This window comes from Nuphar pumila, chromosome 14 (genome assembly GCF_984573655.1).
Source record: "Nuphar pumila chromosome 14, dmNupPumi1.hap1.1, whole genome shotgun sequence".
Taxonomy (NCBI): Eukaryota; Viridiplantae; Streptophyta; class Magnoliopsida; order Nymphaeales; family Nymphaeaceae; genus Nuphar; species Nuphar pumila.
In genome coordinates this window covers 12281867-12295980 of record NC_143262.1, presented here as the reverse complement: position 1 = coordinate 12295980, position 14114 = coordinate 12281867, and the positions used below count along the sequence as shown (strand labels likewise).

The 14114-nt window shown below is 41.0% G+C and overlaps 1 long non-coding RNA gene across 1 annotated transcript; it reads right to left on the bottom strand.

The window, feature by feature from the left end:
* Nucleotides 1-9134: 9134 nt before the first annotated feature.
* On the bottom strand, nucleotides 9135-10383 carry LOC149816402 (uncharacterized). Its single transcript, XR_016427749.1, has 2 exons — nucleotides 10294-10383; nucleotides 9135-9512 (listed from the first exon to the last, which is right to left on the bottom strand). It is a non-coding gene; the product is annotated as an uncharacterized LOC149816402 (long non-coding RNA).
* Nucleotides 10384-14114: the final 3731 nt, after the last annotated feature.

Here is a 14114-nt window from a genome sequence, read left to right as displayed (position 1 = left end):
ACTCCAGCCCCACTTGTGCATGAAGATTAAGGACATAGTACAATAAAACATAAGTTTCCTTGGCTGCCATATTGCTTAAAATCCAAGAAACAGACACATTATTTAAGGTTCAGTTTGAGAGCCTTGCATTGAGATGGAAAAACCGTTTCCATGCATTGCCAAAACATGGTTTTGAAAATGTATGGAACTGTCTACTCCATAAGTTTTTTGGGAGACTTCTATGGTTTTCAGGTGTTTTTGGCAATTCAGGGAATTGGTGTTGGTCCCAAACAAGTGTGATTTTCAGGTAATCCATATCCTTCCATCGTTAATGACAGGTTTCTCTGCTAAAGCTGGTTTTTCGCCGGATTTTGTTTCCATCCCTTTCTAGTAGGGGTGTAAATGTATTGGATTTGGAACGGATGTGGCCAATACCAGATCCGAGGAATCGGATTGGGATAGGGATGAAAAAAAACTAATACCAAATCCGAATCCGACAGTTACGATCATACCCGAATCTGCATAAAGAATAGGATTCAGTTATATCTGAATCCGAATCCGAATCCGAATCCGAATCCGAATCCGAATCCGTTTACGTAGACAAACTTGATAGGATAAATAAATTTTAATATTTTGAAGCTTGTGACTTGGTTATCACCTTTTTTCAGACATAAGCTTTGGTCTCAAGTTCTGAGTCACGTTGGCACTTATGATTTGATGCACTATAAGGATGCAGGTCAATAGCGGTGACATATCTAGCCTCTATGGACCTATTTCTCGCCGCTATATAATTATAACGGCGAGACTTCTCACTGATAAGTCACCGAAAATAATTGACCTTTGTTAAGTAATAACGACATTTATAGCTTGCGGTTAAAGGCCGAACCAACACCAACGAATCTCGTCGGAACTGAAAATACCAATAACGACGAGATACTCCACATGCACCTTAGCTTGACTACTGCACATACGCCAGGTATGTGTACTCAATCGTCTTCTTTTGTTGATATATTGGATCTCTGATCTTCGTCAGTGGATATAGTATTCAGATATTGGTCTATGTTTGTGGATATTTTAATTGGATCTTGGATATCGAATCTTTACCGGATCTAAACCCAATTTGGCCTTGGAGTGCAGAAGCTCTGCCGAAATTCTGATGCACTGGATCGTTTATACACTAAGTGTGGGGGCCCGCTACCTAGTTTGGTACTGAGTTGAAGGCATGGATTCAAAAGTTCTATAATTGGTTTGGAGTTAGCTTATTGTGGGGTCCAATTAACTCAACATTTAAGGGCATGCAGGTGGAACCAGACCTAAACCTGATTTGAGATGATGGTATTGGGTCTGGACTCGAGTTTAATCAGACCCACCATAATAGAAACCATACCTAGATCCTATAAGGATTACATTAAGCAGGCATAAACCATACCCGGTAAAATAATATTTTTTAACATTTTTACATTGAAAAATTACGGATCTTAATTGGAATTCGGGTTGGGCCCGAGCCTGGTATAAAATTTCACAAACCATACCCGGCTCCATATATTAATCGGACCTTTCAGGTCCGACCCGGAATCTAATTGGGTCTTCTTATGTATCATCAAACCCTATAAGGTCAGGGTTTGGTGATAAAAAAAACATATCCAATTAGTACTCAGGTTGAATTCAAAGGATCCATTAATATATGGAGCTGGGTATAGTTTGTAAAGTATCATACCAGTCAGGTCTTAATCGAGATCCCATTAAGATCCACAAATTTTCAATGTAAAAAGGATAAAACTTATTAGTTCATCACAAGGATGAACGAACAGTGGTTTGGACTTTATTTTCAGCTGCTCATTCTGTATGCTCTGGATGCCATCCATCTACAGCATCAACGGTTCCAAAAAGGTTTGTGAGACCCATCTAAGAGATAAGCAATACATTCATTGGTGTTTGGGATGTCTTTCATGGCACCAGGAGAACCCCTAATGGATTACCGTCAGAGGGAACCCTGACCTGATGGGCTCTGGGAGCATCGATGGTGAGCCCCCATGAAGGTGAGGACCTCCGTAATCAATGCAGGTCAGTGAGAAGGATGAAGATTTTGGTGCAAAGATGGCATTGATGAGACAGTTTTTTATCATAGTTACAAATCCCATTATCAGGACTTTCTTGCCAAAAGTTCTGTTGAGAAATTGAAAACATTTGTTTTTCTTAACAAAATCTTGGAAAATATCAGTATATTTAAATAAACAATATATAAAATATAAGAAAAAATTAAAGATGTAAAAAATATTTTTTTAGTGCATTATCTGGCTGTGTCGAAATGTGTGGCAAGCCATTATATTGCACTGAATCTGATGAGTAATACAGAAAGTCACTTGCACAAGATTCCTTACTGTTATCTTTTGATGACAAAGGGTGTGATCACCAACACCCAAGCCCTTACCGAGCCCACCAGTGAAAGGCACCCGCACACCGGGTGGGAGTCGAACCTGGGACAAAGGGGTCTGCACCTTCTCCCCTAGCCTGCTAACCTTGGCAGGTGTAAGATTCCTTACTGTTATTAGTCAACGAAATATTATTTTTTACATGAAAAAATTTGGCGACTGTAATATGATTAAACTGCTTAAACGCTTTAAATCTTCGAAATCGATGTAAAAAAGCTATGTATTTTCAAAATTAGGTTCTGTATGTGAGCCTTGAATTTAGGTATGGCGATGGACCAGGCGGAAACCGGGTCTGTCCTGCTTCACCCCATTTGGACAGGAGATGAAGGACATGAAACGGGGATGTAGGTTAAAATAAAAACTCATGTGGGGATGGACTTACACTTTCCCCTGCCCCGCCTTGCTTCATCCTGCCCCATCCCCATTTAGTAAACCTTTCTCTCCTCCTTTAGGGATGGCAGTGGACCGAGGAAAAATGGGGCCCCGCCCCGTCTCACCCCGTTTGGATTGGGAATGGGGGATATGAAACGAGGATGTAGAGGTTAAAATCAAAACCTGGGCAGGGATAAAGGGCAGAAATTTGAGACGGGGCGAGGGTGGAGACTTTGTCCCCCGCCCCGGTCCACTGCCATCCCTACTTGAATTGGAGGTATGTTGTGGTTTTCCAAACAACTATTTGAGCGCAGTGGTATTGACAAAACACTGCATTGAGAATGGATTTGGTAGGCCGGAACACCACATTTCAACATCATTCAAAAAAGGATGTTTTTGACTTCATCCTCAACACCAAATTTTGGCAACTTATAGAAATGGTGTTTCCATCCCAACGCAAGCCTCCCAAATGGAGGAGGCTGGATCAGGTGCAATCACATTGCATATTTTGATGTGCTGCTGCACCTAAGCACCCTCCATCTTCCCTATACAGCCTGTCAACTGTCTGGCTCAATAGCAGATGGCAGAATACAAGTTAAGCAGCACACTTGAAATGTGCAATGTGAATGCACTTGATCTTTTTTCCAAATAGAGCCTTAATATCATCAATAAAAGTACTAAAATGCTAATTTTATCGTTAAAAAAAGGAATAGCTTACATTTTCTACATGTACTAAACTAATTACGCTATATGTGGTCTTAAAAGTTAAAAATGACAGTTTATAGTTGGCAGTTTTCTAAAAGCATTTCTGAATTCTGTTTTTAATTTTTGGTTTTGCTAGGAAAACTTTAACAAAAATAAATAACATCAATAATGTAAAGATACAAATAGAATAAAATGGTACGCTAGGTTAAAATTAGATGGTAGTGTTAAAGGTTTTTGTTGATAAAGATGAATATATCACAAAAAAGCAGTAAATCTTGGATTGTTACAATAAGATTGATACTTTTGGAATTTATTGATATTTGTCACAGGTTTCGCTAGTTCTAGAGCTCACCAGCTCATTCCAGATGTGGTGGTTCTGATCCATGTTGAGGATAACATTTGGTCACCACCGAAGTGGTATCCCAAGTGGTAAGCGGGGTTGTGTGCCAACCTAAAGGTTCAGGTTCGAATCCCTCTGCCACATGGGGCTTAAGAGATATCTGATAGGGTTCTGCCTAACCCCAAGCTTGCCTATCAAACAAAAAGATTTGGTGAGGTCGTACAAATGAGCCCTTTTTTTTATTTTTCAAAATTTTAGTTGTTTTTTCATGAAACTAACTTTACAGATGTGATCTACATAGTTTGGTTAATGGGAATGGGCTGTTAGATTGTTTGACACTGACACCTAAGCACATTTTATGAGCGTTGAAATATCAACAGCCTACAATGTGGGATAGTTTCCGGGTTAGCTGATAAAGTCATGTTTTGTTTGCCAAAAATTAGGGATGGCAGTAGATCCGGGGAAAACCGGGCTCCACCCCACCTCTCCCCATTTGGACCGGCGATGAAAGATATGAAATGGGGATGGAATTTAAAAATCAAAACCCACTTACGCTTTCCCCTCGCCCCTCCCCTCCTCGCCCCCTGTCCTGATTCCCACCTTGCCTTGTCTCCAATCCTTCTTTAGGGATGACAATGGACCGAGGGAAAATGAGCCCCGCCCCGCCTTGCTTCATATGAACTGAGGATGGAGGACATGAAACTGGGATGGAGGTTAAAATCCAAACCAGTACGGGATGGAAGCAGGAATGGAGGTCCGGATTTTGAGACAGGGCGGGGGTAGAGACCTTGTTCCTCGCCCCCGTCCATTGCCATCCCCACCAAAAATACAGGATACTACTATTGGTTCCTTGTTGAATTCATATATGATGTCCAATTGGGTCATCATGACCGAATGTTATTTCACATATATATACGGAGAGAAATGCGTAGCTAGGCAATCGTTAGCTACTAAACACTATGTCAATCGTGCTTGTCCAACGGCTAGCATCTAACCTATTTAAAATTAAAAAAATGCAAAAGTTGTTCTCCCTTCCAAACTCTCTATGAGCCCTCTCTCTCTCTCAATCGATCTCTCTTCCTCTCTCTTTCTATGCAACACTATCTCTCTCTCAATTGATCTCTCTCCCTCTCTCTGCAACCTTAGCTCTCTCTCAATTGATCTCTCTCCCTCTCTCTGCAACCTTAGCTCTCTCTCAATTGATCTCTCTCCCTCTTTGCCTCTCTGTTCTTCACTCTTTGCATATCAGCGGCCAGCCTTTCTTTTCTCTCAAGCTCGACTTCCATAAAACCTTCGACCCGGTCTATTGGCCTTTCTTATTCCACATGCTTACCAACTTCAACTTCGATATTGATATTTGTTTCTCTCGATGAATGCGTGAGCTGGTATCAAATGCTCACTCTTTGATTAAGTTTAACGAAGCAAGAGGTAGGCAGTTCAAGCTTGGGCACGGTCTTCAGTACGGCTGTCATCTCTCCTCTTTGTTATTTAACGCCATTGTTGAGGGTCTCGTAGTGTTGTTCAAGAGGGCAGCGGATAAAGGCATAATCGATCACATCGGCATCCAGGAATTCCCCCATCATATTCTCACCTATGATGACAACATGATCATTTTTTGCCATGCTTTCGTGCAATAGATGCTGAGATTCAAGTTCATCCTTCAGTTTTTTTTCTTTATTTTGGGTTTATTTCTTAATGACAGTAGATGTTGTTTGTTCATGTTTAATGCCTCATCTTTCTTGTTGGTCGCCGGAAAGCAGATTTTTAGTTGCGCTACTTCAGATTTACCTATTTCCTATTTGAGTCTCCCTTTACAAATAAAGTGCATCCCCTCAGCCTCTTGGACTGCCACTACCCAAAAAGTTCAGACCAAAAAATTTTCCTGACAGACTTCCTACCTTTTCATCGCTAGTCAGCATACCCTTATTAGGCACATCTTGTCCTCTATCCCAGAATTTTTTATGTCTATGTTTCTGATTCCCAAGGGTGTGGAGAAGAAGTTCTCCAGTTTGATGGCGGATTTTCTTTACTCTGGCTGCCATCTTCGGACTAAGCGCCACCTGGTTGGATGAAAATCGTTGGTGTTACCAAGGTGTATGGCTGCTCTGGGGATCTTCGCTCCCAGACTAAGGAGTATTGCTCTTGTCGTGAAGCAATGATGGATGACGCACCATCCAGGCAATTCGTGTACTCCTCTGCTCCATGCTAAGTACGGTTCCCTTGAGTCGATCCATTATATTTGTCGTCTCCGCAGGCTCCATATCTCACACTTGCGTCGCATGTGGCTTAAGGCCATGTCTTTCGTCCTCATGCAAGATGGTGATCTAGGTCCTGATACGCAGTTTTTGCAATGAACAATTGCGCCTAGCAGTGTTTTGTGCACAAAAACTCTGTATCGGTTTCTTCTTCCTCCTGGGGCTGACTAGCTTCCTGAACGTCTTTTATGGGCGAATGGGTCAACTCTTCGCTCTCGGTTCTTAGCCTGGTTAATTTTACACGATATGGTACAGACGGACAGCTTCCTTAAGAAGGTGGGTTTTCAGTATCTGAGTAGGTGTGTCCTTTGCCAAACGGCGGAAGAATCCACCTACCATCTGTGTTGGGCCTGCTCAATCTTTGTGGATCTCTGTAAAAGTACGTGGAATCAGCCTGAAGTAATTGTGAGATAGGAATCCTTCGTGCTCGACCTTTTGTGGGATCCACCGCAGGTTCGCAGTTGCAAGCAGTGGCGACTGATCTGGAGCACTTGGCTTATTACTTCTTGGTGGGTTGTATGGATGACTCACAACAATGTGATCTTCTATCAAATTTTGGTTGCTTTCAATAAGCTCATCCATTGCATTTTGGTTGATGTGTACGCAATTCTGCGCCTCTCCTCCAATGTTATTCACCCTCTTCAATCACCTTCTCTTCCTCTAAACCCTGGCTGGTCTCTGTGTTCTCATGTTTTTATGTTTTGCCTTCGTGCTTTCGGCCCTTTGTTTCGGGTTTGTTCTTGTTTTTTTGTTTTTGCGGGCTCAACTTTTTGTTGATTCTCTACCTTAGTAATGTTGATGTTTCTTTCGGCTCTCTCTCCCTCTCTTCAACCCTAGCTCTCTCTCAATTGATCTCTCTCCCTCTCTTCCATCCCCCCCCCCGTGTGTGTGTGTGTGTGTGTGTGTGAGAGAGAGAGAGAGAGAGTATGTATATGCTCTTTGTTCTGCTTATCTTTTGATTTTGTTTGTTATTACAAGTTCAATTTATGAGCATCACTCATGTTTTAGCTACAATGGATGGAGCACAATTGACAAACATGGTTTTATGCCAAACGGTAGCCGAATAATGGAAATGTTTCCCAAGGGATGGCTAGAGTTTGTTGGAACTGGTCAGTATGTGTTCCATTGGCTTGCTGATTGGATTGGAATATAGCATGAAGGCACATGGCGAGACACGGAAGGGCCAGAATGCCCAAACCTAAAGAAGAAAAGGTTGCATTGCTTCTCCATGTTAAAAAACGAACAGGTTGGGTACAACCAAACTAACCTTTTAAGATGGTCTGCCGAAGTTCTTAGAAAAGTTGCTGCTGCTAGTAACATTTCTAGATAGTTCTTCCTATGTGTTCATTGTTTCAATTTTGCTTCCAAAATGCATAGTATTGAATCTGCCTCTAAGCAATAGGTTCTTGGTTCTGCTTCAATCGAATAATCTTAGCAGTACCCCCCATACCCCCCATCTGTTGTATAATCACCTTGATGTAGAAACAGTATTATTCAGAATTTTTAATATAAAAAAAAAATTGATTCTCTTTATTTTGTAACTTTTATTATTTAATTTTTGCATTGGTAGATTGCATGTCATTAGTGTGCAGATGCAGCATTGCTGCTTACTGTTACGAAAACCGCGAGCAAAGATGCAACATTACTGTTACAAAAATCGCGAGCAAGAAACAATCGAAGGAAACAATAAACAAGAACGATCAAACCAAACACAACAAGGACACAGATTTACGTGGAAAAAACTCCTCTCAAATCCGAGAAGGAGTAAAAAACACGGTCGTTCAGAGAAAAAACTTTATGCTCTTTTCGACAGTTACAAGAGAGAAAGAAAAAGAAAGAATTTATACAAGGCAAGATCGACAACCCTAAACCTAAACAAGTTGGGTCTGATCCATAAGAAACCGGGTCTTAAACCTAAACAAGTCGGGACCCGCACCGGGGGAGCCCCCAGACCCCCCCTCCTGTAAGGGCAAAAAGCAAAAACTCTGAATCAGGCTCCATAACTCATCACTTACAGCAGTTTCTTAGTGAACCTTGCAGTCAATAAATTGTTCATCTCAAGATGTGTAAAACTTTTGGGTGGTAGTGCACTAATGCACTCATTTCTATCATGTGCTACAATGTTTGACTATCTCAAAAATTATGGTTCATTATACATGCTGGATGATAAAACGATTGGCACATTTTAAGAGAACGAAGTTGCTCAAGTTTGTAAGATGTGAAAAAATGAAATAGTTCCAACTATATGTCTTGAGGATACGAATCCAGTTGTCCATGTTTCATGTAACATCGGCTGTTTTTCAGGCAGAAATTCAATTTCCTTTTATCTTTTTTCTGCTGCCTGTTGACTTTTTATTGGGGTTTCTTTGGCTTGGCATAGTTATTTTAGGATGGCTTTATCTTTCCTTCATGTAGTAGGATAGAATTTCCTTTAGATTATAGGCACTTTTAGGGCCAACCTCAAAGAAAAATCCTTCTAAAGACTAAAGCTTCTGTTGGCTAGACGAACTTGTTGAGAGTTTTAAACTAAGAAAGAGAAGGGTGGCATGTGGGTTGACTCAAATGCTTCTTCTGCAATATTTTAACAGATAAGATTCATTTGACAAATGGCTAAGTTGCCTGAGTTTTGCATGTAATTTGTGCCTTTTTTCTGTAACCTGGGTATACTGATGAAGCCTTTAAGTATTACAATTTTGGTTCTATTCTTGGCCAGTCTAGGTAGAAGGCGGTAAAAAGAATTACTTCAACTTGAAGGCTTGGTCCAACTTACATGTTTGGTGGTACTTAACCAGAGTGGATTCAAGACATGTCTAACAAACTTAGATGGGCATTGTGAATAAGCCAGATTCACCCACACAAATTTTTCACAGTACAGAGCTTTCCTGCCATTGATCAAGAAAAAATTAATGGTACTGCTGAGTTTCTCCTGAAAGAATCACTACTAGCCTCCTGGGTGACGTCTCCCACTATACTTATAGCCCAAGGCCTCTTACAGAAGATCTTGATTCAACACTGCTTCTTTACTTCTTTTTCTCATTTACTTTTCATGAATGGATATGCAGAGCATGAGCAATTAGATAGGTTTACATCCAATTGGCTTTGAGAAGGTGCCAGTCATGGAAGTTGGTTCTCTGTCTTCATTCTGAAACACCTAATGTCCTGTTTACAACTTCAAAGAAGGCATCCTCAAGTGATGATTCAGCCAACCAGAAAGTGCGGACCTCTATCTTCTCCTTTGAAATTTGCATTGCTTGAAATACATCACAAATTCTTACGTCCTGTTTTGGTAGTCTGAATTTATGTGTTCCGGAAACTCTAAACATTTACCGCATTTGGAAAAAGTGCACGGACAACATCCTCGAGATTCTTCTCTTGCATTGGATCAGTTGACACAGTAAACAGGAATGATCCTCCATACCTTGATTTGAGCTGCATTTTGATACAAAGGGATGCATAATGAAAACATGAACTTGCAACTGCTACAAATTGTTCACAAACAACAAAATTTCCATTTAAATAGAAAAAAGAAGAGATCTTACATGGTGTCTTATGATCAACCATATCCAGAAAGATGGAATAATGTATAGATTTACTGAGTTTGAAAAAAATGTCAACTTAAGATGACAGATTAGGATCACAGAACATCTCAACTAGTTGCTATAATAAGACAATCTTATCCAAAAAAAAAGTCTTTACAGTTGGTGTGCAATGAGTTATCTAAGATGGATGAGGCTTACTCTAAAGGACAGGCTATTTCCCACTAAGCAATATAATGATAACCACTCACTTAGGGCTGTTAATGGGTCGGGTTTGTATCGAGTAGCCGACCAACTAGAACCTGAATTACTGGGTATGGGCACAAAAAATGGCGACCTCTTGATTATTCAGGTCAACCTGAACCCTACATGAGCAATATGCAGGTCAGGTTTGGGTTATGATTTTTGCATGATATATGACCCGAACCTGCTTGACCTGAGTATTCTATATGTATTTTAGTGAAAGTAAGCTCCTTGAATTATATGGATGCAGGTTTGGGATTCAATTTCTTGACTCAAACAAAACCCAAAGCGAAACCTGAATCCTACAAGTAGAATATTTGGGTGGATTTGGGTACACCATGATACCCGACCTATTGACAGCTCTACACCCACCTGCAGATGGATGAAGTGGATGTAACAATACATTTCTGCTCATAAAGCATAAAACTTACCTCTTTTGAGCTTCCAAGGCATTGCAGATTGCCTTTAACAACTATGCCCAAGCGATCACAGAGAAATTCAGCCTCTTCCATGGAATGAGCTGCATTTTTTCCAAGAGATCATTTAACAAAGTTTAATAATTAATTCAAAGGCTCTGTAATCCTTATAAGATCTTGGAATTGTGAGTCAAAAATTATTTTAGTGTAAGTGCAATCAGGGTGTGTTTATCTTTTATAGTTCTCATAGACTCATGTTGATTATGTATCTTCTAAGGTATCCTACTCATTATGCATGAACCTTTGGGCACCACTCAAAATAATAAGAATAGTTTCACTTCACGCTTCTTCTAGATACTTCATAAATAGGATTATAGCAAGCCTCATGAAATCAATCTATGCTTACAAGTTCCCGTAACCAGTATAAAACATTTAATACCTTACAAAATAATTTAGAAACAAACAAAATATTTATGGTTTCATTTTAGAAAATCTCTTGATAGTCACACTTTGATTCACCTTTGAGAGAAGGTTGTTACAAACAAGGCACACAACATGTTTTTGTAATTTTAAACCTTTTTAAGCATTGTGCTATGCATACTCGTAAAGAGTTTAACTTATTTTGTAGCTCCCAACACTCTTTGTTTAATAATTATGATAACCATGCCAGTGGATTTATGATCCGATGAACTTTGCCTATTCATAGGAAGCATTAACCAATAATAGACAAGATCTATCCATAGATCCAATAGTATATGGATAAGGATCCATGTGTGCATAAAGAATACTTTCACTATATACATACAAATGTATCTTATAAGACATGTATATAATTCCATCAATTTACTCTTTCTTCTGTCTATATTATCTGTCTACCATTATAAAGATACAGACTAATGATGCCTAGAGAATTGAATTGAATTGAATTGAATTTCATATGATAATTAATAAGTTAGTGAAGTGTATAGTTTCCTCGATGTCAATTATCAGTTAGACGAGTTTCTAGATGAATATAGAAATATGTGCATCCTTAGATAAAGCCTTGTTCGAGGCTGATGCTATAACAAAATTCAATTATTGACATGTTCCACTCATTCACTCTACAATATAAATTGTATGATGGAACTAGCACATTAATCATGGTATAGAGGTAAAGAAAATATAGTACAACCATATTAATAAAGGTAGTTTTTCCAGAACCATTAGGACCCAACAAGCCAAAGCATTCTCCCCTAGGCACAGCAAGAGAGATATTTCGAATTGCATGCTTCTCTGGTTAGCCATCCCTTCCCTTATAGACCTTCCTTAGGTTGTGGCAGACAATAGGATAATTTCTGCTAGGTTCATTTACGAGTTGCCAAGCTACATCCCTAACATCAAAAAACAAAAGGTCCATTCCCCCAATGCTAAAAACAGCAGGGTTAGCTAAGATACTTAACCTATGCCCGAAATCTAAAAATGGGACCAATCTGTGTAGGTCTGAATCAAGAGCATATACATTCTCTCACACAAACACACACACACGGGGGGTCGAAGAGAGGTAGAGAGAGGGCTTGAGAGAGCCGAACTATAGCCATCAACATTGTGAAAAACAGGTTCAGCCAACATTGAACCTGTCGGAAAATACAAGCCAAGAAGCCCAGAAAAGAAAGCAAGATACAAATATCGTCACCCTGGTTCAGGAGGTGGCGATGGAGGCTGATTGCGCTGAAGCTCAGGAAGGTTGATGCGCAGAATGGCGTACACGTCTGCCAATATAAGGTTCACTATTTTATTGAAAACCACCGGAATATGTCGGAAGATGGCGTTGTTGCGGGTCATCCAAACGGCCCACCAGGATGAGAGAAGCCAAGTTCGCCAAATAATCCGCCATTTGTTGCACTGAAGAACAGGTTGAGGACCCCCACACCAAGTCGTTTGAGAACGATTCGTGGCGTACGCAGACCACAGGCTTATTCCAGGTGACCTTAAAGATGTTTTGAAATACAGTGCACACCCAAAATAGGTGAAATGCAGATTCTTCGGCTGCCTCGCACAATACACATTTACTCGAAAGATGGAATCCGATGGATTTGAGAAAACTGTCAATCTGCACCCGATCGTGTAGGATGAGCCATGCTAGGAAACGAGATCGAGGAGTCGGTCTCTTGTCCCAGATAAGGCTTGCCGAGAACCGGTCCACCCCCGAAGGAAGGAGAGAAAGGTAGCATCCTTTAGTGCAGAAAGAGTCGTTCGGAGCAAAGGCGTGTCCTAAGAACTGGGACTGCGAGTCAACAAGGTCATTAATAGAAAGAACCGCAAACTAAACTTGGATTCATGATCGACGAAGCTTTGATATTGCTTGCTGACTCACGCGAGTGGCCCCAACCAACAATTTCACACCCCCGTATTTAGCAAGAAGAACGTTGGCACACGGGGACCCATGTTGGTGCGCAAGCCAGCTCTGCTTCACGACGAGAATCATACTCCTCGATCTGGGGTCCTTAATTTCCAAACCCCCCTATAAAGAGGAAGCCTTAGGGTATCCCACCCTATCAGGTGGCGCTTGTTGTTGGAGCCACGTCCAGACCACAGGAAGTTTGCCAAGACCCGAGATAGCTTCTTACTAACCCCCACAAGCATCAGGAACATTGACATAACAAATTTTGGCATAGCATTTAAGACGTGCTTGATAAGAGTCAGTCGACCCGCGATGGAAAGGTAGGAAGCTTGCCAGGCCGAAATTTTATTCTGAACCTTTTGCAGAGTCGAGTTCCAAGCTGCCGTTGTGAACCTGCTGATCTGAAACGGCAGACCCAGATAAGAAAATGAGTTTTCCGTTACCGTGCATCCGAATATCCACTGGCCCATGGCCAACATCGACGGAGGGGCATTAACTAAGAACAGACAATACTTATTGTAGTTCATATATAAACCTGACATCGACAGGAAAAAAAATAGGACAAGCTTGAATCATAACATTTGTTGGATTGAAGCCCTTCCAAAGATAATCATATCGTCGGCGTAGGTCAGGATATGACACGGGAACTCCGGTATACTGAGTGGCTCAATTAGACCACACTCCACTGCCCTCTTGACCAAAACCACAAGGCCCTCAGAGATGATGTTGAAGAGTAAAGGAGACAGGGGACAACCTTGCCGAAGACCACGACCAAGTTTGAACTGCTTGCCCTTTACCCATTGATCTGAATTTGTGACTGTGCATTGGTAACCAGCTCATGAACCCAACTAGAGAAACGTCTGCCGAAGCCCAAATTCGTCAACATGTTGAAAAGGAACGGCCAATGAACCGAGTCGTAGGCTTTATGAACGTCAAGTTTAAGAGTGAAGAAAGCCCCCCCGCTGATCTTGAGAGAATGCAACACTTCTGTGGCTAAAATGAAAGAATGTTGAAGCCTTCTATTAGGGATGAAGGCGAATTGAGCCTCCGATAAAATCCTAGGAGCGACTGACCGCATCCTATTTGCCAAAACCTTTGCGATAATGCGGTATAAACCTCCTAACACAGAAATAGGTCGAAATCGCGAGATGTTCGATGCAACAACTTCCTTAGGAATAAGAGAATGGCTAGGTGGGAATGAATCGGCAGACGACTGTTGCGATGAAACTCAGCAAAGACACTAAGGATGTCACTCTTAACACATTGCCAAAAAATGCGAAAAAAATCCACCAGATACCCATCAAAGCCCGGAGCTTTCCACCCAGACGAATCTCGCACAGTCGAGAAGATTTCATCTTCGGTGAACGGCACCTGAATCGATTTGGAGAGAGCCTGATCCATGGTCAAGAATAATGCAGTACCCATCGCATCATCTGCCACTCGACTACAGGAATAT